Source organism: Prionailurus bengalensis, chromosome C1 (assembly GCF_016509475.1).
Source record: "Prionailurus bengalensis isolate Pbe53 chromosome C1, Fcat_Pben_1.1_paternal_pri, whole genome shotgun sequence".
In the NCBI taxonomy this organism is placed as follows: Eukaryota; Metazoa; Chordata; class Mammalia; order Carnivora; family Felidae; genus Prionailurus; species Prionailurus bengalensis.
Window position 1 is genome coordinate 20,256,464 of NC_057345.1, and position 25,291 is coordinate 20,281,754.

A 25,291-nucleotide genomic window follows, 5' to 3' on the forward strand; every position below is an offset into this window, starting at 1 on the left:
TCAGACAGCTGTCACACAGTGGGAGCGCCCCGCCTCCCTGCGCCTCTGCCATTGGTCAGCAGCTCTTTGCACCTCGGTCACTCGTCGCTAGGGAGATTCCGATTGGCTGGGTGGCATGCCCCTGCCCCGCCCACCTGCACGGGCTGAATTCCCTCCTTTGGTCCTTAAAGACCTTCTGTTTTCCGTGATTGGCCCGGGCCGGGGCAGGCCTAGACTTAAAGGGACTGCGCCCTCCAGGGGCAGGCGGGAGGGAAGTGACCTGTGGAGTTTGTAGCGGAGTTGGACCACTAAAAAATTCCAGGGTTCTTTTTGGCGCTGGAAGGAATTTAGAAGGCCCCTGGCCTGGTCCTGGTCATCTGCTATTTTCAGAAGCCCAGAGAGATTGCGCCACTTGTTCGCCTCCACACAGCGCTCCTCCTGCTCTTCCAGTGTTGAAGAAAGGTAACGAACTCTGTGTATACTAAGGTAGATATTACTTAATGCACTCTTGATTGGCCCTTGCCAACCACAGCCTGGCTAGCGTTAACACTCCCATTGAAGGGAGGGGAAACCGGCTCAGAGAGGGGGCGTGACTCCCTCAAAGTTACACAGCAAATGAGTTGGAGCCCTGGAGCTGAACCGGGGCTACAGAATCTGTGGCGCATGCTCTTTCCATTACACTTGTGCAGACCCAGGCAGGGCCTTTACGGGGCTAGAGGATGAACAGCAGCTGCAAATGGGGAGTTGGCTTTCCTGACCCAGGGTCTTGGGCTCCTCTGCACCGTCTTCTGGTAGGGGCTTCCTGAGCAGCTGGTGGAAGTCTTTCGTGCCAGCCTCTTCTCAGCCTTATCAGGTCCTGTGTGCCCCCAGGCAAGTCACTACCCTCTCTGAGCCCGTTTCTTTATCTGTCCCAGAGAAGATGTTAAATAAACATTTTTTAAATTTTGATTTATTTATGGTTGCCAAAACATTTTCGTATATTCTACTGAAATAATATATTTACATGTTTTTCTTTCCCACTTTACAGAGCCTAGAGGGATGAGGCTTATTCCTTTCTTTCTTTTTTTTTTTTTTTTAGATTTTTAAAAAATGTTTATTTATTTTGAGAGAGCGAGCGAGCGGGGGTTCCAGGCTCTGAGCTGTCAGTACAGAGCCTGATGCGGGGTTCGAACTCATGGACTGTGAGATCATGGCCTGAGCCGAAGTCAGATGCTTAACCGACTGAGCCACCCAGGCACCCCCTCATTGTTATTTTTAAATTCATCTTTTCTTCTGATTTTAAAATATGTACCTGTGGCAAAATTTCAGAAATTGAGTCTGCTTGATGTATCACTACAATATTTTCTCTTAGATTAAATATCACTCTCCTAACACTCTCCCATTCTGTAAGGCAGGCTGGGCAAGGAGTGATATTCCCAATGTACCGAAGGAGAAACCGAGACCTACAAATGATAAACTACATTCCAGGATCACCAGCTTGTCAGGAGCCTGACTCTCTGACTAGAGCAGTCACTTCCTCTTTCTGGAGGCCCCCACAAGCAAGATCCTACCCTTGCCCTTCTCTCCATTTTGTCTGGGATCAGGAGCTTCCTCTTTCCCCAAGGAAGGGGACCTTGCTCCACTGCTAGGTCGTGTGACTATGGGTAAGTCCCTTGCACCGTTCTCAGTAAAGTTCCTTGCTATTTTGTTTTCCCTTCTTTTGGAAGAGAAGAAATAGATGAGAAACTTCTTTTGCTGAGCCCAGAGTCTCCAAACCCCTGATCTACCACCTCCATGCCCCTGCAGAGGAAGGAAAAGAAAGGAAACTAACATCTACTTAGTACTTACTATGTATCAGGTCGCTTTACATACATGACCTCTAATTTCTAAAAATACGCCTCAAGATGTGGGATCATTATACTCAGTTTACAGATGAAGAAACCGGGGGTTTAGAGAGGTCAAGTGACATGGTCATACAACCACTAATTGGCAGGGTGGGACTTGAATCCAGGTCTCCTGACTCCAGAGGCCTATTTTTCAACTGCTCCTCATGGAAGACTTGGCACAGATCACAGAGTCATACTTGGCACAGCCCTGGTACCACCCTCCAGATGTATCTAGTCCTTCGTTCATTCATCCACCAACCAACACATATATACTAAGCACCTACTGTGTGCCAGGGGCTGGGCTAGGCCCCGAGATATGATAGGCAAGGTCCCTGCCCTAGAACTGGCATTCTAATGTAGAAAGACAATGGCCAAGGAGACAAATAAATAAGACATTTAAGATAGTTCTAAGAAGATAAAACAGGGAACGGGAGAGAAAGCAGCCATGTGTATATGTGAGAGAGAGAGAGAGAGAACTGGAGAGATTGATGTCCATTGGGGGTGTGATCGCAGAAAGCCTCCCTAAGGAGGCTGCATTCCCATTACAGCTTCTGGATCCACTTCTGTCCCATCTCCCTGTGCTTGTCCCTGGACGGGCTGGGCAGCAGAGAGGGTACCAGACCATACATTCCTACAACTCTGAAGGCCCGAGCTGGGGGCAGGGGGCTGTGACAGTCATTTTGTTCATTCACTTCTCACTTGATGTATGGTGAAACTGGTGTCCAGAGAGCCAGAGGGGTTTGCCCAGGGAGACTGGTTGGGGTTGGAACTGCACAGGGGTAGGGCCCCGTGAGGGCAGCCGGGTATAGGGCCACCCCATGCTCTAGAATCAAGTTCTCTAAGAAAGCAAACTTAGAGATCTCCTTCCCTCTCTCTCCCTCCTGCTGTCTGGCCTAGGAAGAGCAATTAGCAAATGCTTGAGCTATGAATCACCCTTCTGTTGACACTTCTGTTTCAAAGCTAATCGGACCAATGTTTGCCCAATGACAGGACCTGAGCATCACTGCCCTGGGAGTGTGTGTGATTTGGGGATGTGGGAAGAGGAGAGAGAAGACGAGAGAGCAGGGGCATCTCAGGAGGGTTTTTCACCTTCACCACGGCCAACTTTTTATTGTCCCAGGGAATGGAGGGGAACAGTGGCTGGGGTACCCTCTGAAGAGTCAAGTCCATCTGGCTTTCAAATATTGTATATGAGCCTTTTCCCTCCAGTATATATTTCCCATCTTAATTTCTGATTCTGATTTTATTTTTAAATTTAAAAATTTTTTAATTTTTACTTTTTATTTAAGTTTTTTTTTTCTTTAATGTTTATTTTTGAGAGAGAGACAGAGTGTGAGCAGGGGAAGGGCAGAGAGAGAGAGAGAGGGAGACACAGAATCCGAAGCAGGCTCCAGGCTCTGAGCTGACAGCACAGAGCCCGACACGGGGCTCGAATCCACGAACCGTGAGATCATGGCCTGAGGTGAAGTCGGACGCTCAACTGACTGAGCCATCCAGGTGCCCCCTGACTCTGATTTTAAAAGGAAATTTACTCTCTATGATAGTCGAGTTGTAGTGACATAGGTAAGTCACTTTCCCTTTCTGGGCCTCAGTTTCCTATTCTGTAAGATGGCGGTGAAATGGAGTCAGGCCTTTCCATTCACCTACGATTTGAGGTGATGGGAAGGAGAAGGGGTCCTGTGGAGAGTGTTGGCTTCCGCATCGGCCCCTCCTCTGCCCTGGAACTCCAGACAGGAGCATTCTGGGATCAGCCCACATTACCGAGCACCCTGTGCCTGGGACCACACTAGGCAATTTCCATACAGTTTCTTATTCCATTTTCAGAACATAATCTTTTGACAAAGGCGTGATCTCTCACTTTGCATGAGAGGGAACTGAGGCTCAGAGAAACAAATTAATTTGTGCAGGGCCCCATGGTTGGAAGGACAGGCTTCACACCCAGATCTGGCTGAACCCCACTCCCAGGCCCTACCCTGGGCCTGCCTCTGAGGATGATTTGGTTTGTTCGATTACGCAGGGACAATCCTTGCCTCTGGAGAATCCCCTCCCCTCCTCTGTGGTTCTTGCCATCCATCCTGCCTCAGCCCCTCACGGCCAAAGTACTTTCCTGGACCTTGTCAGTACCTTGCCTTGGGTCCTGACTCACCAGGCCCTTCAGTCCACTGGTCCTCCCACCTTTCCCCCACTGTTTCTAGCCCCCTTTACCAGCTTTGATTCCACAGACCATCATTATAATTACTTCCTTGCACACACCCTCACCCACCTTGCTCCCCTCTTGTTAAACTGCGCTCACCTGGCAAAACCACACCCTGGTTAATTCAGCTGTGCGTTTGTACCCCACAGTGGACTGAAGCTGGAGAAAGCCACACAGTCCTGCCGACAGGTCTCACTTGAGCGTCAGGGGGCCTCTCCAGGGGGCCCTGCGCACTGTGTGGCTGTCCTACCCGTAGAGTAGAGCCCGGTGCTGTCACTCCCCTGCGGTCCTAGACACAATTCCTTAACTCTCTTCCTCCCCTCAGTCCTGGACAGCTCCTCCCCCGCCCCCTCTTGGCGGAAGACCTCGCTTCCTACATCACTGAGAAAATAGAAGCAATCAAAGGAGAATTTCTGCAGACTCTCAACACCTACCCAATCACTGGGTCTGTGCCTCATTTCTAGCCTCCCTCCTGCTGCTTCGGATGAACCCCGCTTGCTCCTCTCTGTGGCAACCCCTCCACTTATACACCAGGACCCCTGCCTCTCACCTGCTCAAGGACTTCACTCTGGCCATTTCCCCTTCTCCACTGCATCGTTCCAATTAATGTTAGAACATAATTTCTTGTATCTAAAAAAAAAACCAACCCAACAAAATTAAAACACACCTCTCTTGATCTCACATCTCCCTTCCATTTCTCTATATAGCAAACTCTTTGAAAATGTCTGTTCTCACTGTCTTCAGTTATTCTGTTCTTTCTTGAACACACTTCAGTCAGGCTTTGTCCCCACCACGGCACCGAAACTGTTTTGTCAAGGTCACCTGTGACCTTCACATTGCTGAGTCCAATCATCAATTGCTTTAAGTAATAGCTTTATTGAGGTATAATTTGCATAGCATACACTTCACCCATATAAAGCATACAGTGTAGTGGTTTTTTGTACATTCAGAGTTGTTCAACCAGTACCATGATCAATTTTAGAACTTTTTTTATTACTCCAGAAAGAAACCCTGTACCCTCTAGCGGTCACCCCCCATTTCCCTCGAGCCCCCTCAGCTCACAGCCATAGGCAACCACCAACTGACTTTGTGTCCCTGTATAGATTGGCCCTTTCTGGACATTCAGATAAATGGTGGTCTTTTGTGACTGGTTTCTTTTACTTAGCGTAATGTTTTCAAGGTTCATCTATATTGTAGCATTAGTATTTCACTTTTTCTTTATTGCCAAATGATATTCTGTGGATAGATGGATATTCCACATTTTATTTATCAGTCCATCAGTCGATAGACGTTTGGGTTGTTTCCACTTTTTGGCTGTTATGAATAGTCATGTGCAAGTTCTTTAAAAATATTTTTAGGGGCACCTGGGTGGCTCAGTCAGTTAAGCATCCAACTCTTGATCTCAGCTCAGGTCTTGATCGCAGGGTTCTGAATTCAAGCCCCTTGTTGGGCTCCAAGCCCAGCGTGGAGCCTATTTAAAAAAAAAAAATTTTTTTAGAGCAGTTTTCAATTCATAACAACATTGAGAGGAAGGTACAGAGAGTTCCCATATGCTCTCTGCCCCCACACACGCATAATCTCCCCCATGATAAACACCCCCACCATAGCAGTACATTTGTGACAGTTGATGAGCTTATGTTGACATGTCACAATCATCCCAAGTCTATAGTTAGAGCTCATTCTTGGTGTTGTCAAGGTTTTGTGTGGACATATGTTTTCATTCCTCTTGGGTATATTCCTGGGAGTGGAAATGCTGGTCATAAGGGAAGTTGATGTTTAACCATTCGAGGAGATGCTAGACTGTTTCCCACAGTGGCTGCACCATTTTACGTTCTCACCAGCAGCGTACGAAGGTTCCAATTTCTCCCCATCGTCGCCAACACTTGTTTCGTTTGTTTACTATCTCCATCTTAGTGGGTATGAGGTGGTGTTGGAATGGTCTTGATTTTCATTTCTCTGATCGCTAATGGTGCTGAACATCTTTCCGTGTGTTTATTGGCTGTCTGTGTCTTCGGAGAAACGTCTCTCAAGTCCTCTGCCCATTTTGTAATTGTATTACTTTTAGCATTGTTGACTCTTAAGGGTTCTTGATATCTAAAGATGTAAGTCCTCTAGATATAAAGTTCTCTCGATATAAGTCCCTTAGCATATATGTGATTTGAAAAATTCCTCCCACTCTAATTGTTAATTCTTAATCCTCGTATGTTACTAGACCTGCAAATTACTTGTGGCTGATCACTCCTTCCTTCTTGAAATACTTGCTTCACTTGGTATCTAAGACAGTCTACCGCCCTGACGTTTTTATTTCATTGACTGCTGGTTTGTTGTCTCCTCGTTCCCTCAACCTCTAAGCAGTGACATGCCCAGGACTCACTCCCTAGTCCTCGCGTCTTCTCTGTCTGTACTCACTCCCTTGGTGATTTCAGTCAGTTTCAAGCTTTAAAGGCTATCCACGTGCTGGCAAACCCCAGCTTTACGTATTCCAGGCCCGAGCTCGCTTCCCAATTCCAGGCTTATGCAATTATTTTTCTAGTGTTTATTTACTTATTTTGAGAAAGAGTGCATGAGCAGGCGAGGCACAGAAAGGGAGGGAGGGAGAGAATCCCAAGCAGGCTTTGTACTGTCAGTGAGGAGCCTGGCTCGGGGCTCCATGTCACGAACCATGACCTGATGACCTGAGCTGAAATCAAGAGTTGGATGCTTAACTGAGCCAACCTTGAACGTACTTGAATGCTTATATCGGTCTACAGTTGGGCAAAAGCATCTCACGCAAAGCCTATTTTGTGATAAAGTGCTGAATATCTCCTGCAACGTTTTGAATGCTGTACTGGAAGTGACAGACGGAATGGTTGTACGGGTGCGAGATGGTTGTCAATGTATCAGTTATTTACCCTTGTGATCGCTGGCTGACTGGGAGCCACCAATGCCACTGCCCAGCGTCACGAGAGGATCCAGGATCTAACCCCATATCTCGAACCTGGGGAGAGATCCAAAATCAAAATCTGAAGTATCGTTTCTACAGAATGCATATCGCTTCCATACCGTTGTAAAGTCAAAAGATTGTAAGGTGACCCGTCGTTAAGTTGGGAACCGTCTGGTCTTGTGTGTTTGTTGTCTTCTCAAACTTCACACGTCCGGAGCGGAATTCTCGAACTGAAATGCTCCTCCCGCAGCACATGGCAACTTCTAGTTCTTGGGCTGAAAATCCGAAGCGATTTTTTTGCTCCCTTTTCTCTCATGTGCCACATCAGGTGTCAGCAAGTCCTGTTGGCTTTGCCTTCTGAATACAAAGTCTGACCCCATCCCACCCCCAACTGCCACTTACTGCCACCTCGTGACCATCGCCCTTCTCCTGGATTATTGGAGTCTCCCTACTGGCCCCCTGCTTTTGTACTTGTCTCTTACAGTCTGTTTTCAATCCAGCAGCCTGGCTGATCCTTTTAAAACATAAGCCAGGTCACGCCATTGCAATACCTCCATCTCACTTGGAAGAAAGCCAAAGTCCTTCGAATCACAAGGCTCTCCAGGATACCCACCGCCTCGTCTCTTCCTCTCCTCTCCCTCCTCTGTTGTAGGTGCACTGGCCTCCTGGATGCTCCTGTCCCACCCCAGGGCCTTTGCGATTGCTCTATCATCTGCCCAACTCACTCTTTTTATGTTTTTTTTTTTTTTAACGTGTATTTACTTTTGAGAGACACAGCGAGACAGAGTGCAAGCGGAGGAGGGGGGCAGACAGAGAAGGAGACACAGAATCTGAAGCAGGCTCCAGACTCTGAGCAAGCATTCAGGACAGAGCCCGATGTGGGGCCCGAACCCACGAACTGCGAGATCATGACCTGAGCCGAAGTTGGACGCTCAACCGACTGAGCCACCCAGGCACCCCTGCCCAGCTCATTCTTGAGAGCCACCTGGCTTCTCCCTCATTCCTCCAGGTTCTTTTCTCACCGAGGCCTTGCTCACTAACCAATGAGCATGGCAATCTCCCACCCCAGAGACCTCTTCTCTCCTCTTTATGGTTCCCATAGCGCCCAACGCCATCTACACATCATGCTGTGTGTGTGTGGGGGGAGGGGGGGTAGGTGGGTGGCTATGTGTGTGCGCGCGTGTGTTTGTTTGTTTGTTTGTTTGTTTTCCTTTTCCCTGTTAGAACAGAAGCTCCAGGAGGGCAGAGATTTTGCCTGGTTTTGTTTTCTGTGTACCCCAGCTCCTGGAACCGCATTGCCGGTTATTCAGCGCTCAATAAATATTCATGGAATAAGTGAAGGGATGCTTTGAAGAAAGGAGGAAGGAGCACTCTTCTAGAAGCAGATCTGGCAGGGAGTGGTGCAGTGTGGCCACAGCCAGATCCCTGAGGCGAGACTTTAAATTTAGTCCTCCCTAAGGTCACTGAAAATTGGTTCCTGCTTTCCAGCTGAGGAAGCCTGCGGTAGTGGGAGCCCAAAGCTTGAGTTCCTATTCCACCTGGGCCTCTTTTTGGCTCTGCGCGCTCTGGATGCACATCACTCCCCTTCTCTGAGCCTCAGTTTCCTCATCTGTTTATTGGGGGCATTATCACCTACCTCTCAGGGCTGGCATAAAAGACCCCGTGTGCGAGTGATGCCTGTGTACTTGGCATTCAATGAATGGTTGCTCCTTCCGGCAACAGTGCTAATTTGCTAAAGGGAGCAAGGTTCAGACAGGTGTTTTTGGGGGGAGATCAAGGAGGAAGGAAGAAGAGTAAGACCATAGATGAAGACGAGGCTCGAGGGAAGAGCAGGAGGGCTGGGGGCTGGAAGGGCAGGAAGATGCACCAGAAGGCTGAGCTGTGAACAGGGCACTCTGGGACCTCACCTGCCTCAGGTTTGAGGCTGCTCACAAAGCTCCTCCCTGTCCCCAAGCTTGGTGGAGCCTGTTAGAAGTGGTGATGACTGATGATTAATTATGCCCATTCCATGAGTGAGGAAACTGAGGCTCAGGAAAGTGGTGGGTGATATGAGTCTGCTAGAGTAGTCTACCCCTGCTAGAGTAGAACCTTCTCAAGTTCAAGGGCTGCTCACCCCCATTTCTGTCTCCTCAGGGCTGAGGTTGCTGACTGAAAACAGGAGCGGGTTCTCATCCGTGGGTTTCCAGCCCTAGCAGACCCCACACTCCATTTTTTTAAAAACATGTTTAACGTTTCTTTATTTTTGAGAGAGAGAGAGAGAGCGAGCGAGCAGGGGAGGACAGGGAGAGACAGAGACACAGAATCCAAAGTAGGCTCCAAGCTCTAAGTTGCCAGCACAGAGCCTGACGTGGGGCTCAAACTCACGAAACCGTGAGATCATGACCTAAGCCGAAGTCGGATGCTTAACTGACTGAGCCACCCAGGCACTCCCCTCCCCCACGCGCCATTTTATAACAAATATTCTGCAATACCTCTTTCCTGTGATGGAATACAATTCATAGGTAATATAATTCTACTTATACATTCCTAATTTGGGGGGGAAAAAAGATAATATCCTATCTGAAACTTAAAGAAGAAATAAAAGGAAGGTAATCTATGTCTTTTGTTCATGATTTAATTTTTGAAGCTGAGGTATACTTGATATAACATTATACGTTTCAGGTGTACAACGTAATGATTAGATATTTGTTTATACTGTGACGTGATCACCACGAGAAGTTAACATCTGTCACCATACAAAGTTACAATTTGTTTTTTTGTGGTGAGAACTTTTAAGATCTACTCTGTCAGCACCTCTTAAATACACAATCGGTGTTACTCATTGTAGTCACCATGCTGTACATTACATCCCTGTGACTTACTCATTTTATAACTGGAAGTTTGTAGGCGCCTTTTCTTTAACCTGTACGCACGCAGGAGGACTCTTGTTAGAACAGGACTTCTCAAATGGTGATGTGCCTAGGAGTCACCTGGGGCTCTTGTTAAAATGCAGATCCTGAATCCGCAGGTCCGGGGTAGGACCTGGGAGTCTACACCTCTAACCAGCTCCCAGGTGCTGTCCGGCCGCTGTTGCAGGCAGCAGAAGGTCGCGCGTCCAGCTCCCAGGGCCCACGCAGCTGCCCTCCCTGCTTGCCTCGGCCCAGAGCTGCCCAGTCCCCAGGCCCGAGCAAGGGGCAGCCCTGTCCAGGCCCGCCCCGACCGCTGCCCAGCCTCATTCCTGCCAGCCGCGTGGCTGGGCGCCGCTGCCGAGACAGCAGTTCCCACGGGAGGAGCCCGCCCTGGGGGAATGGACCGTGGGGGAGGGAGGGAGGCCCGGGGAATTGAAGTCCAAGGAGGCGGGGCTTCCGGGTCTCCAGTCCTGCCAGCCTCACCCTCTTCCCTGCCAATGGCTTGGGTCTCAAACTCCCAGGGCAGTGATCACTTGTCCAGCCTGCCCTCCCCTCCCCTCCCTTCCCCTCCCCTTTTCTTCTCCTCTTATTCCCTTTGCCCTCAGTTTGGGCTAGGCTCCTGTGGTGGGAAGCCCAGAAGAATTCAACTGTTTTCTACCCTGAAGAAACTCCATGTAGGGGCTAGCAGACGGGCAGGCAGACGCCTTTCATCTTTAAGGGGTTTTCTGTCAAAGGGGAGGTGTGGGGGGAAAGTCACTTTTGAGCCTTTCTGGGTGCCAGTCAGGGAAGGCTTTCTGGAGGAGGTGAGAGCCCATCAGAGCGTGAAGCCTGTGGAGGGATGCCTTGGACAGCCCCTCTCTCCCAGAGTCCCGGCCTGGCCAGGGTCTGCTGACTTGGGGCAGCTGCAGGGGCATTGGTGCTGTCAGGATTCCAGGGGGACACTGTTTTTAGAGGCCAGAGTTAGAGCAAAGAGTCTCATACGAAGGAGAGGGCTGGGTCTGAGGCCCAGTTTTGCCACTAACATGCTGTGTGCCTCCTGGGGCAAGCCCCTTTCCTATCTGGGCCACTATAAGGAGATGGGATCTGAGGATCCCCAAGGCTGGTCCAGCTCTAAAGCCTGCAATCTTTGGGGTCCAGTGAGGAAGATTTGTCCCGTCCTGAGGTAGGGAGGCCAGGTAGCAGGCTTATGCTGGGCTCAAGCTGGTTCTTGGCAGGGCTGGGGTCGAGGGTCCTGGAGAGACTTTGAGGAGATCTCCCACTTGAGAGCTAGGCCAGATTGGTCCACTTTCTGGGCTCTGCTGGAAGGCAAAACATCAACCCATACCGACACCAATAATAACTGTCCCTCCCTCCCAGGAGTACTGTACCCTGCAGCTTACAAAGCACTTTTCTTGCCACTACTTCATTTGATCCTCACAAACTTGGTGTTATTGCCATTTGACAGATGAGAAAACAGATGGCCAGAGAAGCTAAGTCACCAGTACAGGGTACCAGAACTAAGAGCATATGCCAGTACTTGGACCCAGTGGCCCATACGTGTTTTAGGAGAAGTTTCTTGGGTCTCGTGGGTCCCCTGGATCTGAATTACCCAGAAAAGACAGCCCTTCCGATGCTTGAATACGGGGCCCTGAATTTCCATCAGGTTTCCTAACTTTGGATATTAGAGCAGGAGGGCTAAATCTCCCACTGTACAGATGGGAAAACTGAGGTGTGGAGAAGAGAAGAGTCTTGCCCAAGTCCATAAGCCAGATAAGATCCTGGCCTCCATCCCCTAGGCTCTCAGATGAAGTTCCTGGGACTTTCACAGCTCTCTCTCCTCCTGGCAACAGGGAGGCCTGTGTCTGGGGACAGTGGGAGGAACAGTTTAGGGCAAGAATCCTCCAAATCGAAGAGGGAGCCTGGCAGAGGTGGGGAGGGGTTAGCCTTAGAAAATGTACTTTGCCCTTAGGCCTTATTTCCTAAGACAGAGATGTGTCACTAAAGCAAGGAGGAGCTGGTGGCGACTTTTAATTTTGTTTTGTTTTCCACCATTTGCTTTTCCAGGCAGGAGGGCTGCAGAGGTGCTGAGCCAATCCCTCTCCAGGCCTGCTCCGCTTGGGGCGCAGGGGCCTGTGAGTCTAGATCTTTTGTCACCGGGCTCAGGCCCAGTTTGTGACCAGGGTCAGGGCTCATCCTGAGATCGGGGAACGGGGAGAAGCAGCCCTTCCAGGACAGACCCAGCCCGGGATTCCAACTCCAGGATGGTGAGTCAGGCGGCCTGGCTGGGAGCCCACTCCTGGGCTCCTGGGCTGGAGCAGAGGCTCCGGTGAAGGTGATGTCCCTGAGCTAATACGCAGGGTCCCAGTTTACTATCAGATGTATCTTGGGGGCAGATGACCTCCTGTCTCCACCCACACCGCCCCCCACCAGACGGCCTACCCTCCAGACTCTGTGGACGTGGTTGGCTGCCTCCTGCTGATCCTGCTCCAGGCTCTGGAGTTTACAGTGGCAAGTGGTGGGGTCGGGGTCTCTCCCTGTCTTCAGGGCTCTGTCCAGAGGTATGTTGGTGAACTGGGTAGCTGGGAAAAATTGCAAAAACTCCCCCACTGTGCTTGATTTCAGCCTCCCCCTGCTGTTACTGCATGCAGAATTGGGAGGAGATTCACAGACTCAGCTCTCACAAGCCAGGGGGAGCCAGCTCCAGCACGCCACTGGCTCTGTCCCAGGACCGTGTCTTCCCCAGGTCCCCCGCAGCTAGCTTACAGGGTCCGGTTCACTCCCAGGAGCAGGGTTTCCTATCCTGTCCTTGTGCCTGTTGTGAGGGTGACGGTGGTTATGATGGTGGCTGGAGGTGACATCTGATTGTGACGGTTGAGGCTTCAGTCGCTACTATTGGTCTCTTCTCGGTGGCAGGGGAGGGGCCAGTCAAGGAAGTGCCTCCGTCTCCCTAGGGAACCGCTAGGTGTTGGTGGGCATGAGGGCTGGTTAGAGCCTGGCTTCCTTAGGGCTAGATCATGGCTCCATCCTGGACCCTGGAAGCCTGACATGGCCTAATGGACACATGTCCTGCCATTATCCCCCACCCCTCGTGCCGCGATGACCAAGCCTCATGTCATTGAGGAGACAGGAGCCCAGCATGGGGGAAGCCCTCACCTTACTTCTACTGTACACGTACCTGGACTGTGCCCATCTCCTCTTTCTTCCTGACTCATCCTTGAGGACAAGTCCCTCCTCATATGAAAACAAACAACCCACCAACCCCCCAAAAACAAAAAACCAGCCCCAGTGGCTTCCCATTGGCTGGAATGAAAGGCCAGTTCTTTATCTGACCTTTTACCTCACTTCTTCCTCCCACTCAGCTTCTCATTTACTCCAGCTACACGGCCACCCGTTCTGTTCTGGAAGCCTGCTCCTGCCCCTACGTCTTGGAGCCCACAACCGCCCCCCGTCTCTGCGCATCTGGCTGCTCATCCTTCCAGCCTCAGCCCGAAGAGGCCTCCCCTGACCTCTCCCTCGGAAGGGCTCCCCAGCTCCTCTCTCTGTTTCGGCCCTCTCACATTTCAGGCCCTGCAGTTGCCTCATCTATGGGTGTGTTACCGGTTTGACTCTCTTCCCCACTAGATTGTAAGCCCCATGGGCCAGGGACCTCATCCTCTGCTATATTGGTACCTGGTTGGTGCCGAATAAATGGATGTGGAATCAATGAATAGATGTCCATGTTCCTTTCCCTTTCATTCTCCCTGGGCCATTGATATAACATCCTGTTTGAATGTCTAGGCCTGCCTTCTGCTCTGCGCTGGGCTGTAAAGGGAAGGGGCAAAGCGCTCCATCTGCATTTGACCAGAGTGTACAAGATGGACCAGTGTCCCATAGGGGTGGCAGTAGAAGTTGGTGGGTGATCGCAGGGGCTTTGGGTCTGGTCAGGTTTGAAAGGTCCAGTCGCCTCCCTCTTTATTCCCGCCTAGGCACTAGGCTTCCTTTGAGTGGCCTTTCTTTGTTTTTTTGGCCTCCCTGCCTCCAAACCCTCCTGCCATTCGGGGGAAGACCCCACTGTGGGAGGCCCCATCACCCACTACTGAAGCTGAAGGGGGCTGCTGACCCCTCCTCGCACCCCTGGCAGGTAGGACGGGGACACACAACCTGGGCTCAGCCATGTGGATGCTCCAGCCCAGGGCTTTGAATGTCAAGTGAGGGCTACAAAGACAGGAGGGCTTAGAACTCGCTCAGAAAGGTGGTAGCAGTGGTCAGTGTGGTGTCTGATGGTGACAATCAGGTCTGAGTGTCGTGGAGTGGGGCCTGGTCTGTCCAATGCTAGCACTTCCTTGGTCCTGCCCTTCACCTGACCTGGATCGTGGGCTTTGTGTCCATTCTGGAATGCTGCTGCAAAAGAACCCCATGACGTTGCTGGCCGGCAGGAACAGCCTAGAGGTGGCAGGAAACAAGAACAACATACAAATACCCTCCCCTCTCCCCAGCAATAACAGCTAACACTCACATGGTGCTTATCATGTGCCAGGCACTGTTTTATTTTTGGTCCTATTTTACAAAGGAGAAAACACAGGACTGCGCCTCACTTTAGCTTTCCAAACCCTGCCCAACTGAATCTAATTGGTGGAGCTTGTAAACTGAGGGTTGATGTTGGGGGAGGCGGGGGAGAGGGAGCAATGGGTGATGGACACCGAGGAGGGCACTTGTTGGGATGAGTCCTGGGTGTTGCGTGTAAGCGATGAGTCCTGGGAACCTACCCCCCAAACCAAGGGCACACCGTGCACACGGTATGTTAGCCAACTCGACAATAAATTATATCAAAAAAGATAATAATTGGTGGAGCTTGTTCCACAGGCAGATGCTGGAGGGAGGGAAATGTAGTTGTTAGCTCTCCAACCTCCCCATCCGGAGGGTCAAATGAAGGCTGCGAGAAACCCAGCCCTGAGGTCTACCTGATAAGTCACCACTGTTGCTGTCACCTCTCCCTCAATGCTGGGATCTAGCACCACCATTAGCCATCACCCTAACCACCCATCAAGTCACCATCGAGTCAGTTACCAGCCCCGTCGCCTCCTCCACCAACATCAAGATCTGAGCCATCAGCTTTTCCATCACTTGACCACGTCACCATCAGTGTCACTGTCACCACTACCGTGATTACCCTCATTACCTCCATCCCCAGCGGCAGGGTGGTGTCGAGGGACCAGTGAGGTCACTTCCTTGCCGTGGCACTCAGGGAGATAATTGCCTAATGAGATGGTTGCAGCTCTGAGCTATTAGTTACCCTGTGTAGCTAGGAAAATCTTCCTAGGCTCTGACGAGGCTGAGGTTGGTTTATAAACAGGAGGGGTCTGCGGCTGTGAGTATGGGTGTGAACATCCAAGATAGGCCTCTAGGAGGTCATTTCGTCCACCCCCCTTCCTTTGTCATAGAGAAAAGCAACACAGTATAATAGTTAAGAGGGCTGATAGAGAGGCACCTGGCTGGCTTAATCACTGGAGTGTGCAACTCTTGATCTTGGGGTGGTGGGTTCGAGCCCCATATTGGGTGTAGAGCATACTTAAAATCTTTAAAAAAAAAAAAAAGAGTGCTCTAGAGTCAGCCTAGATCAACTTAGGCAAGTGATTTCACCTTTCTGGGGCTCCGTTTCTTCATCTAGAAAATGGGAATTATAAGAACTATCTTATAGAGGAATGTGGGGAGTAGAGGTAATGTGAATAAAGAACCTGGCACAGTGCCCAGAACCCAGGAGGCTCACGAGCGGAAGTAACCAGTATCTTTCATTTTTAAAATGTTGATATAAGGCTCATTTTGTCCTGGGCACTGTTCTGAGCACCTTACACATTTTAGTTTATTTGTTTTATTCTTTTAAGCCAGTTCCACGCCCAATGTGGGGCTTGAACTCACACCCCTGAGATCCCATGATCTACCAACTGAGCCAGCCAGGTGCCCCTTCAGTTGATTTATTCAAGCTTCATAAGAGCCCTAAGAGATGGGTACTACTTTCGCTCCCGTTTTACAGATGAAACCGAGGCACAGAGAGGTTAAGTAGCTACCCAAGGTTACACAGCTGGTTAGTGACAGAGCTGGGATTTTAATGCAGGGAGTCTAGCTTAAGTCTGAGCTATGGATGCTGATGCTCTTTGTCAGCAAGTGCTTCTTCCCTGTTCTAAAAAGTTCCCTTTCCTGCCCCATCCAGGTTGTAAAACACTCTGCCTTTTTTTTTTTTTTTTTTTTGCCCAGCAATTAGAAAGGGACCTCCAGAAGTCACTGCATCTGATGCCTCGTTTGGGGACAGAAATGCCCCCATTCACCTTGTCCAGGGTCTCCCATCCCTCCCAGCCAGGAAGTCCTTCCTGTTGTCCAACCTGAATTTGGGCCGAGGCAACAGTTCCCAGGAAGCAACCCAAGGGATACTTGTCAGGGGGACCTCAAGGAGGCACAGTGGAGGAGGGAGGGGTCTTGACCCTGGGCTCTGAGAGTGGAATTGGGAGCTTCTGGGCACTTGAGGGGGCAGAGCTCCGGGGCAGACCTCGTTCTCTGCTCTCCATACGGCCTTGTTTTCTTCACCTCTTCCTCCAAGACTGCATGCTTTTACCAAGCCTCAGGTCCCTCACCAAGCCCCCCTCCCAAGCTTATGCATGCTTCACCCAGGCCTGCCATGTTCCTGAGGGGCCCTCCTTCTCTGTCCTTATCCCCTTTGCTAGGATCTTGGTGCCTGACAGCATTGCCCGATCCCTCGATTCTGCGACTCCATTCCCTCCCGGCTCCCCTACCCCCGGCAATCCCCGTGGCCTCTTCTCCCTCTTACGCCATCATGGTGGGGCTCCTCGAAGCGTTGGCACCAGACCCCAGGGCTTGGGCATCTCAATCACACCATGGCCTCGGCATGTCCCAATCCTACACCTTCCCTTCCCAGTTTGGCCCCCAAGTAAGCCAAGGACGCAAACCAGAAAGAAAGTTGGGAGTCCCTCCAGACTTGCCCCCTTTTTCCTCCCTTCACACTCTAGTCTGGCCATCTAGCAGTTAGTGCGTGCTTTCTGCGTACTAGGCTGAGTAACACTCAGAGCTGGGGCTGAGCAAAGTGGGTTCCTGGACGTACATAACCCCCGCCTTAAGTTCCAACAAATAGGGGAAATCGCAAAGAGCTTTGTAAGAGGTCTGGACTTTGCACAGTTAGGCTGGGGTCAGGAGAGCCCCTCTGGGGGGGTTGCTGCTCATGGATGCCAGGGGCACCACCCAGACCCCCTTCAGGCCTGGGCGCTCATTCTCCCAGAATGCTTCAAGGAACCAGAGCCCAGACGTGACCCTGAGACAGCCATCCAGCCATGAGCAAGTGGGTCTCTGCCTGGGACCCACTGGAGATTCTCCGGGGGGTCAGACTTCCTGTCCTTCTTCTCTCCATTCCCAGAGCCGCCACCTAAGCCTAGCATCATCTCATGCCTGAATCACCAAAGCGTCCAAAGTGGTTCCCCCTCCTCTCTTGCCTCTGCTTCTCTACAGGGCAGTCAGAGGGTCTCCAGGAGACTCAAAGCTGACCCGGCCACTCCATGGCTTCGGGCTCCCTCCCTGCCGCTGCCCTTTGTCATTTCTAGGACAAACTGAGCTCCTGACTCACCTCCCTTGATCCCCCCCCACACACACACACACACTCTCCGGTCAGCTGCTCCATTGTTGGGACACTGTGGCCTCTCAGCCTTCACATAGACTGTTCCCTCCGCCCGAGTGCTCTGTTCCACACTTCAGATTTCCGCCCAAATGTCCTTCTGTCAGGGACAAGGTCCCTTTCTCCAGGGACAGCCTGCCACCGGTCAACAGGGAGGTTCAAAGGCTTGGCCACCCTGCCTCAGTTTGGATTAATTCTAAAGGGCTGTCCCAGGTCCTAAGAGAACCATTTCTGATACCCTGCCCGCAATGAGTTGAGGCCTCCTGTCCCCTCATCTGTTAGACTGCCTGTATTTTTCATTCCCTTACTCCACTTCATAATTGTCCTCACTCTTTTAAACTTTTTTTTTTAATGTTTATTTTCAAGAGAGAGACAGAGCACAAGTGGGGGAGGGGCGGAGAGAGGGAGACACAGAATCCGACGCAGGCTCCAGGCTCCGAGCTGTCAGCATAGAGCCCGATGCAGGGCTCGAACCCACGTACTGTGAGATCGTGACCTGAGCCGAAGTCAGATGCTTAACCGACTGAGTCACCAGGGTGCCCCTGTGTTCACTCTTTTGTTCGGTGCCTCGCATGTACCAGGCCTGCTCTGGATGGAGAGACTGGTGATAACACATACATAACACTTAAGCGGTGCTGATCTGTATTCTGGAAGAAAGCGAAGGACAAAGGATGGAAGGAAGGAATGTGCTATCTGTTCAGAGAGCTGTATGAAGTGAGAGAGGAAGCCACAGAAAAGTCTGTGTGTGGAACATTCTAGGCAGAGGGAACAGCAAGGGCAACGGGCCGTGAGGCCCATGGATTTGAGAAACAAGGGGACTAGTATGTCCAGAATGGAAAGAGCGAGGGCCAGAGCGACAGGAGACCAGTCAGGAGACGTTAACAGGATGCCGGTCACACAGGGCCTTGTAAGGGACAGGACGGAGTTTGGATTTCATTTCAAGTGAAAAGCTGATGGGAGGCTCAGGAGAGCATTCAGGAGGCTTCCGGCACTGTCTGGAAGCTGGAGGCCTCATTTGCAGGGTAGGGCAGCAATCCTGATAAGAGATGGTTCTGGCATGGGCTGGGCCTAGAGAGCTGACAGGAAGTGCCCGTGGGTTGCCTCACATGAGGGAGAGAGGACAACGCCTGTGCATCGAACCCCTGGTTTTTATGTGATTATTTGACTACTTTCTATCTTTTTTAATCCAGGAGGACAGGGACCTTGTCTGGTCTGTTTTGCTTACTGCACTTCGCCTTGTATCCAATACAGTGTAAATGCTTCGCGAACGTTGGTTAAATGACTTAATGATAAAGATACGGCATTTGCTAGGACTTGAACCCTGGTCTCTCGGCTCCGTGCCCGGTGCCTTTTCTCTCTCGCCAGGCTTTTGGCGAGCACCAGAGGAGATAGGAGCTGTGCAAGGGCTTTGCAAGTGGCGAAACAGAGCCCCCAGGCTGGTGGCTCTGGGGTCATTACCAACTGGTATGTCCACGGACTCAACTCAGAGCAGGCACAGTCCCGAAGCCTGCTCTGCCGGCAAGGCGGGCGTGCTGCTAAGCCGGCCTGGCACAGCCCCCCACCCTGGGGGGCGACCCTCCCCCTCCTCACAGCCCAGCCCCTGGAGCCCAAGCTCAGAACAGTTCTGCCCAAAGAGTGGGCACGGGTGCCCACGGCAGGGAACATTATACTCTGCCCTTCAGACCCCAGGGGCCTGAGCCAGTCCCCCACCCCTCAGGAGATGTGAAGCAGGTATGAAGAAAACACAGGACTCTACACAGGTTTCCTCCCTGTCCTGGCAGACCCTCCCCCTCCCTCCACCCCTCCCCCCGCCCAGCCCTCACTCCAGAGCTCTCCTTCCCCTGGGCCAGCTTGGGTGGGAGGAGTCAGCTGGATGTGCTGATTCTTTCACCCCACCTCACCGGTGCCCTTGGGCAGGTGCCTGCCCTGTCCTGAAATTCAGGGTCTCCCCTGAGGCAACGGGGACGAGCGCGCTATCCTTGGCCACTGCTGTGCAGCTTCGCTGAGACTGAATCAGGGCCCCTTGTAATTCTCTCTCCTGGCCGCCTATATTGTTCTCACCTAGCCCTTAACCCAGTTTCTACCTATATGTTCATTTGTGTGATCCGCTTCTTGATGTCGGCTCTCTGGGACCGTGCCTGCCTCATTCACCAGGAGACACCCAGGAGCCAGCCCTGGGCTGGTTTATGCAGGAGGCACTCAGTAAAGGTTGAATGAGCGGATGAAAGCACTTTGTAAACTACAAAGCAGGAGTGATGGGAAAGGGTGGACTGGGATTGTTGTACAATGGCTGTTGTCCACACGGGCAGGGGAAGCGACACAGCAGGAGGCTACCAGCACGTGGCTACGGCTGGGTGGGGTATGGACTGAGCAGCCCTACTCCCCACCCACCCCACCTCTAAACCCCAGCACTTGGTATGATTGAAAACAGCAGTAATAACAGCCTTTTCGCCCATGTTCCCTCACTGAATCTGCACAACAAGGTCTCGGGGTGAGTACTATCATTAGTCCCATTGTAAAGATTTGGAAACCGAGGCTCAGGGAAATTTAAGGAATTTACCCAAGGTAAATAAATGGTGGGGCTGGGATTCAAGATTCAAACCCAGGTCTGTCTGAGGTCCGGTCCACCAGAGGGTTAGCGGCGACACCCGTCTGCTCCTCTCCTCACCTTTAAACTTCCAAGCCTTCCCCATCCCCACCTTGCCTCCTCCAGACTCTGCTCTGTCCTCAGTCACTTTGAGCAGGCACCTCTCAGAGCCTCAGTGTTTCCGCCTGTAAAATGGACACACTAATCCCTGCCCGTTTTGCAGTGAAGGTCCATGAGGATAGGGACGCTGTCTGTAAAATGTCAAGAGCTAGGCGAGTTGGGGCAGCTGTAGTAGAAGACAGTGCAGGGACCCGTCTGAGGCCACCCTGAGGTGGTCTCTGTCTCCCAGCCCTGGGTTCTGGCTGGGCACTGCGGGTGAATGATGAGCGCGTGTAGGTGAGGGTGTGGCTGAGTGAGGCAGCAGACCTGCCTCCAGGGAACTCTTGAGGGTCAAGAAAACCCCCCCCCCCCCCGCCGCTGTTTCCAATTTGAGGCTTCCAGTTGATTAAATAAAAAAGTAAGAAGAGCTGCATAATACGTGGTATATTTTAAATGTTTACATTTAACAAATGAGTGCTTTTAACACACAAAATACAATGCAATATAATTGTGCTATTCACAGGATAATTACAGGATTTATAGAAAATATTAATTCATAGCGCACTGCGGGAGGTGTGGCTGGGTAATGAGACACAAGTTTAGAGTTGCCTAATGAGCGGGTCTGTGCTTTTCTCCTATCGTGTACCTCTGTCGCTACATGTTAGACGCTCATTTGGGCTTCCCAGTGGTCTAGACGGCCCTACTCCATCCGGCCCCTACCTCTGCCCCCTCAGCCCCCTCTCTGGTTTCTTTACTGCTCCTTGAACCACAGCAGGCACGATGTTGCCCCAGGGCATTTGCACTTGCTTTCCCCTCAGCCCCGGACCCTCCTCCCTTAGATATCCTCAGGGCTTCCTCCCATACCACACCTTCTGGTCTCTATTTGAAGGTCTCTTCTCTGGAGGCTCTCCGGCACCATTCTATTTAAAATTGCCAACCACCCCCACAGTCCCTATTCCCCTTCCTGTGTTTATTTTTCTCCCTAGAAGAAATTTTCAACACCACCACGCACACACACTACATTGGCTTACCGTCTGCTGCTTTGCCAGGGTTTCTAATAGCTGGAACATAGAAGGTGCTTAGTAAACAAGAATGGATTATTGGCTCCTCCGAGGGTCTCTCTCCCGTGCCCTCGCTGTGAGGCCCGGCCTGGTTCCTCCTCGACTTGGTGCCCGTGCATTCATCACAGGGCGGACCTGCTGTCTCGTGGGGTTGGGTGCTCGGACCCAGGGACCTCTCCTTGTGCTGTGACCTCTGAGGCGCTGATTTAAAGCAGATGGCGCTGTGCTTCCCCCCTCCAGCGCTGAGTCTCAGGCTACTTCCTGGTGGCCTCTGGAGCCCAGCTACTGCCCACCCCGCCCCAGACCATGCCCCTGAAGTGCATCCGGGGTTGTGGGGCAAGCCACTGGGGGACCTAAGCTTCCCTTCTGTGTGCCAGCCCTGTGTCTCATTTCATCCTCGCCTCGTTCCCATTTTGGGGAGGAGGAATATGAGGCCGAGTCGAGGGAGGGATTTGTCTGAAGTGGCTAGCTGGGTAAATTCCCCGCTGGCCTCTCCCCTTCCCCTGACGGTCCTCCTGGAGGCTTGGAGTTCACAGTGCGCCCAGGGCAAGCAGGCTCCGGGCAGGCGGGCTCTCCTCTCCAGGCACTTGCTCGCCCTGTGGTCTCTACCTGTAGAGCCTTTTCCCTTCCTTCCTGTGTCTCAGCTCTGCTGCCTTGTCCTCGGGGCTCGGGGCAGGGCTACGTTAGGAGCCTTTTCCGGGCTCCTGAAGCTCCCTCTGGGAAAGCACTGAGGGAAGGCGGGGGTTGGGGAGGGGGAGGAGGGGGAGGGGTGGGGACAGGAACCACACCTGCCCTTTACCAATCTGCCTTCCACACTAGACTGTCAGTGCCTTGACGGCAGAGACTAGTTGGTGGGTTTTGTTTTGTTTTTAGTTCTTGTAGTTCATTTACGTTTTTAAAGATTTTATTTTTGAGTCATCTCTACCCCCAGTGTGGGGCTCGAACTCATGACCCCAAGATCACGAGTCGCATGCTCTTCTCACCAAGCCAGCCAGGTGCCCCTAGTTGTTTTTTTGTTTTGTTTTGTTTTGTTTTAATTGTACACATTCACCGATTTGTTAGGTCATTCACAAATGTTAATGGAGCACCGATTCTGTGTTCTGAGATCAGTTCGGAGTTCTAGAGATGCAGCAGCAAAGAAAACAGACTATCGGTCTCTATGTCTCAGGAAGCCCACAGTTTCGGTGGGAGATGGACACTTAAGAAGGAAATCAGACCATACAGTGATAAGTGCCATGGAGGGGGTTAATAGGGACTGAGGGGGTTACTGGACCCCAGTAACTGCGCCCAGTGCAGGGTCTGGCACAGAGTCAGCACCAAAAACGTATTTGAATTAGAGCTAAAGGACCGCAAAGCCAACTGTCTCCGAAGCAGCAGGATCAAATGCCTCACTGTCCCCTCTCCTGTACAGAGAGGAGCTCTTCTAGCCCACTTCCTTAGCTGTACGGCCTTGGGAAACCTCCTTTTCCTCTCTGTGCCTCAGTTTCATCGTCTGTAAAATGGTACTAGTGTTACCTGCCTTTTAAGGTTGTTCCAAGAATTAAACGTGCTGACGTCCTGAAAGGGGCTGAACACGGAGACTGGAATATATTCAGGGCTCAATAAATGGAAGGGAGAAGGTGAGGATGAAGAGGGTCGGGGCCAGGAAAGTTGGAGGAGTGTTGGCCTGGTTCCCCGTTGCTCTTGGATCTCTGGGCTCTGCTCAGCCGGGATGGGCAGTTTCAGAAATGGCCACGAGATGGCGCCCGAACCCCAGGAATTCAGACGTCTGCTTTCTCAGCAGATGATGCTGTTTAGGGAAGGAGGGGGCCAGAGAAGCAGGTGCGTTCCTGGGGCTGGGGCCGGGGCTGGGGCCGGGACTTGTGGCTTCTTGAAATCCAGCCTCTTGCAGCCATTCTCTCCCTTCAGTTATTCCCTTGGGGTTCCTGTTCGTGTTCGGGTCTCCAGCCCTCCCTTTGCCCTCAACCCCCCAGCACTGGAGTGCAAGGCTTCTGCTGAGTAGATCCTGCTGCTTGTCCGCCGGCTGTGGGCACCCTGGCCCCTTCTCGTTTATGAACCGGGTGGCAGTACGTCACTGGACACTTTCTGTGGGCCTTGCAGGGTGGAGAGCCGGAGGAAATGACCCTGTTCCTGTTCATACTATCCTGGGGGGTGGGGTGGGAGGTGGCGATAGAAATTAAAAGAAAATGGAAACTATGCAGCAGTTACTTAAGACACCCTTCCCATCAGCACATAGGAAATATCCTCATTTCGCAGATGCAAAAACTGAGGCTCAGAGGCCACATGAATGAATTGCCCTTCCCATACACCAGGCTCCTTCACCAGCAGTGAGGTGTGGTCCAGACCAAGTATATTCATAAATTCATTCAACAGCATCTACTGAGCTCTGCAGATCCAGCAAGAATCAGACCTGGCCCCTGCCCTCGGGAGCTGGCAGTCTGGAGGGAGACGCTGGCGGAGAAGCACACAAGGGCAGCTTGTCCTCGAAGTCTGTTCTGGGCACAGTGGCGACCCAGAGGATACAGCTGCTGATGCCACCTGAACAGATTGGGGGGCAGGAGGGATGGATGGTGCGAGAGACTTTGTAGATTCCTTGGGGACCAGCGATCTGCTCAGATATAATTCTCAGAAAGGTAAAGTCATGAGTCTCTACAATAAAAACAAGTGAACACGTGTCAGAGGTTTTCTTTAGCTCATTAACTGACAAGAAACAAGCAAAATGTTAAGACAAGCTCGAATGAGGATTCGATTTCAGGTACTTACCTTTTCTACCAGACAAAACTTCTTTGTGCTGTGAACAGGACTCATTTGCTTGCTGTGGGAAGCAATCATTTCCATGATTATCTGTTTCCTACAAATTGTCTCTATCCCTACAGAGTTATAAAGTCAATCAAATAATCAATAATATCACACAACCCTAAAGAATCAGATGATGGTCAGAGGACCTGTAGGCGACCCCCAGACCTTCTCTCAAAGGACACGCAAGAATCTCTCATGCCTTTTCCAAGCCTTTGATATGTTTTCTTGACTGGCCCTCGGGAAGATCAGGATAAATTAGGGAGCAGCTGTTCCTGGGGAGACGCTGGTCCCACCCTCCACCATTCCCTTCCGCACCCAGGTGACAGACTTCCCCGCCTAGCAGGAGCTGGTCACTGTCAGTTCCCACCAGCAGGTGGCGCTGAGGTGAATTCTCAGCAGCACCATAGGGAATTCTGGAGCTGGGAACTGAGGGGCGGCTCCCAATTTTCCACCATTACTGGTCTTCACGCTTCAGGATTTCAGGATTTCAGGATTTCAGAGGGCCATTTCCACCTGGGGTTGTTGGTTTAGTCATTCACTGATTCAGTCTTTTTTTTTTTTTTTTTTTTTTTTCATTTGACAAACATGTGCCCAGGCCCACAGGTCACGTTCCTGAGTTCTCCAGACAGAAACTTACATGCCGCAATCAGTCCTTGTCTTCGCTTGCCTGGCTTTGCTGCCAGGATTTGGAGCCACCTGCAATTCTGAAATCTCACCCCACCCCATTCCTGCCCTGGCTACCCGTGTGCTCACTCCCCCTGGAAAATTCACCTCATCAGAGGTTGAATAAAAGGCTTTACTTCTATAATCTCCTTTTAAGATCTTATTATTCCCATTTTCCAAGGAGAGAGCAGACTCCTCCTCTTCTGGCTCTGGCTGTGTGGCAAGGCTGTGCCTCCATCCCTCAAGGCCCAAGGATGGCTGAGATGCCACCTCATTTCCCTGGCCTTCCTTAAAATTTTAAATTAAACTTTTTTTTTTTTTTTTTTCTTCTGCAAGCAGGGGAGAGGGGAAGAGGGAGAGAGAATCTTAAGCAGGCTCCACACTCAGCATGGAGCTGGACACGGGGCTGGATCTCATGACCCTGGGATCATGACCTGAGCCCAAATCAAAAGTCAGATGCTCAACCGACTGAGCCACCCAGGCAGGCGCCCCTCCCTGGCCTTCCTATAAGATCATACTCACAGAGGCCTGCAGCATAAAAGGTACCTCTCTAGCCCTTCTCCTGGGTCTCAAAACTTCTTCAGAATGTAGTGAGAATGA

At 51.4% G+C, this 25,291-nt stretch overlaps 2 long non-coding RNA genes across 2 annotated transcripts; one reads left to right on the forward strand and one right to left on the reverse strand.

Annotated features, from left to right (window-relative positions):
* The first annotated feature begins 155 nt into the window (after positions 1 to 155).
* On the forward strand, positions 156 to 13,535 carry LOC122480144. Its single transcript, XR_006296516.1, has 2 exons — positions 156 to 441; positions 13,188 to 13,535. It is a non-coding gene; the product is annotated as an uncharacterized LOC122480144 (long non-coding RNA).
* Positions 13,536 to 22,792: 9,257 nt separating this feature from the next.
* Positions 22,793 to 24,733, reverse strand: LOC122480145. Its single transcript, XR_006296517.1, has 2 exons — positions 23,993 to 24,733; positions 22,793 to 23,878 (listed from the first exon to the last, which is right to left on the reverse strand). It is a non-coding gene; the product is annotated as an uncharacterized LOC122480145 (long non-coding RNA).
* Between the last annotated feature and the right edge of the window lie 558 nt (positions 24,734 to 25,291).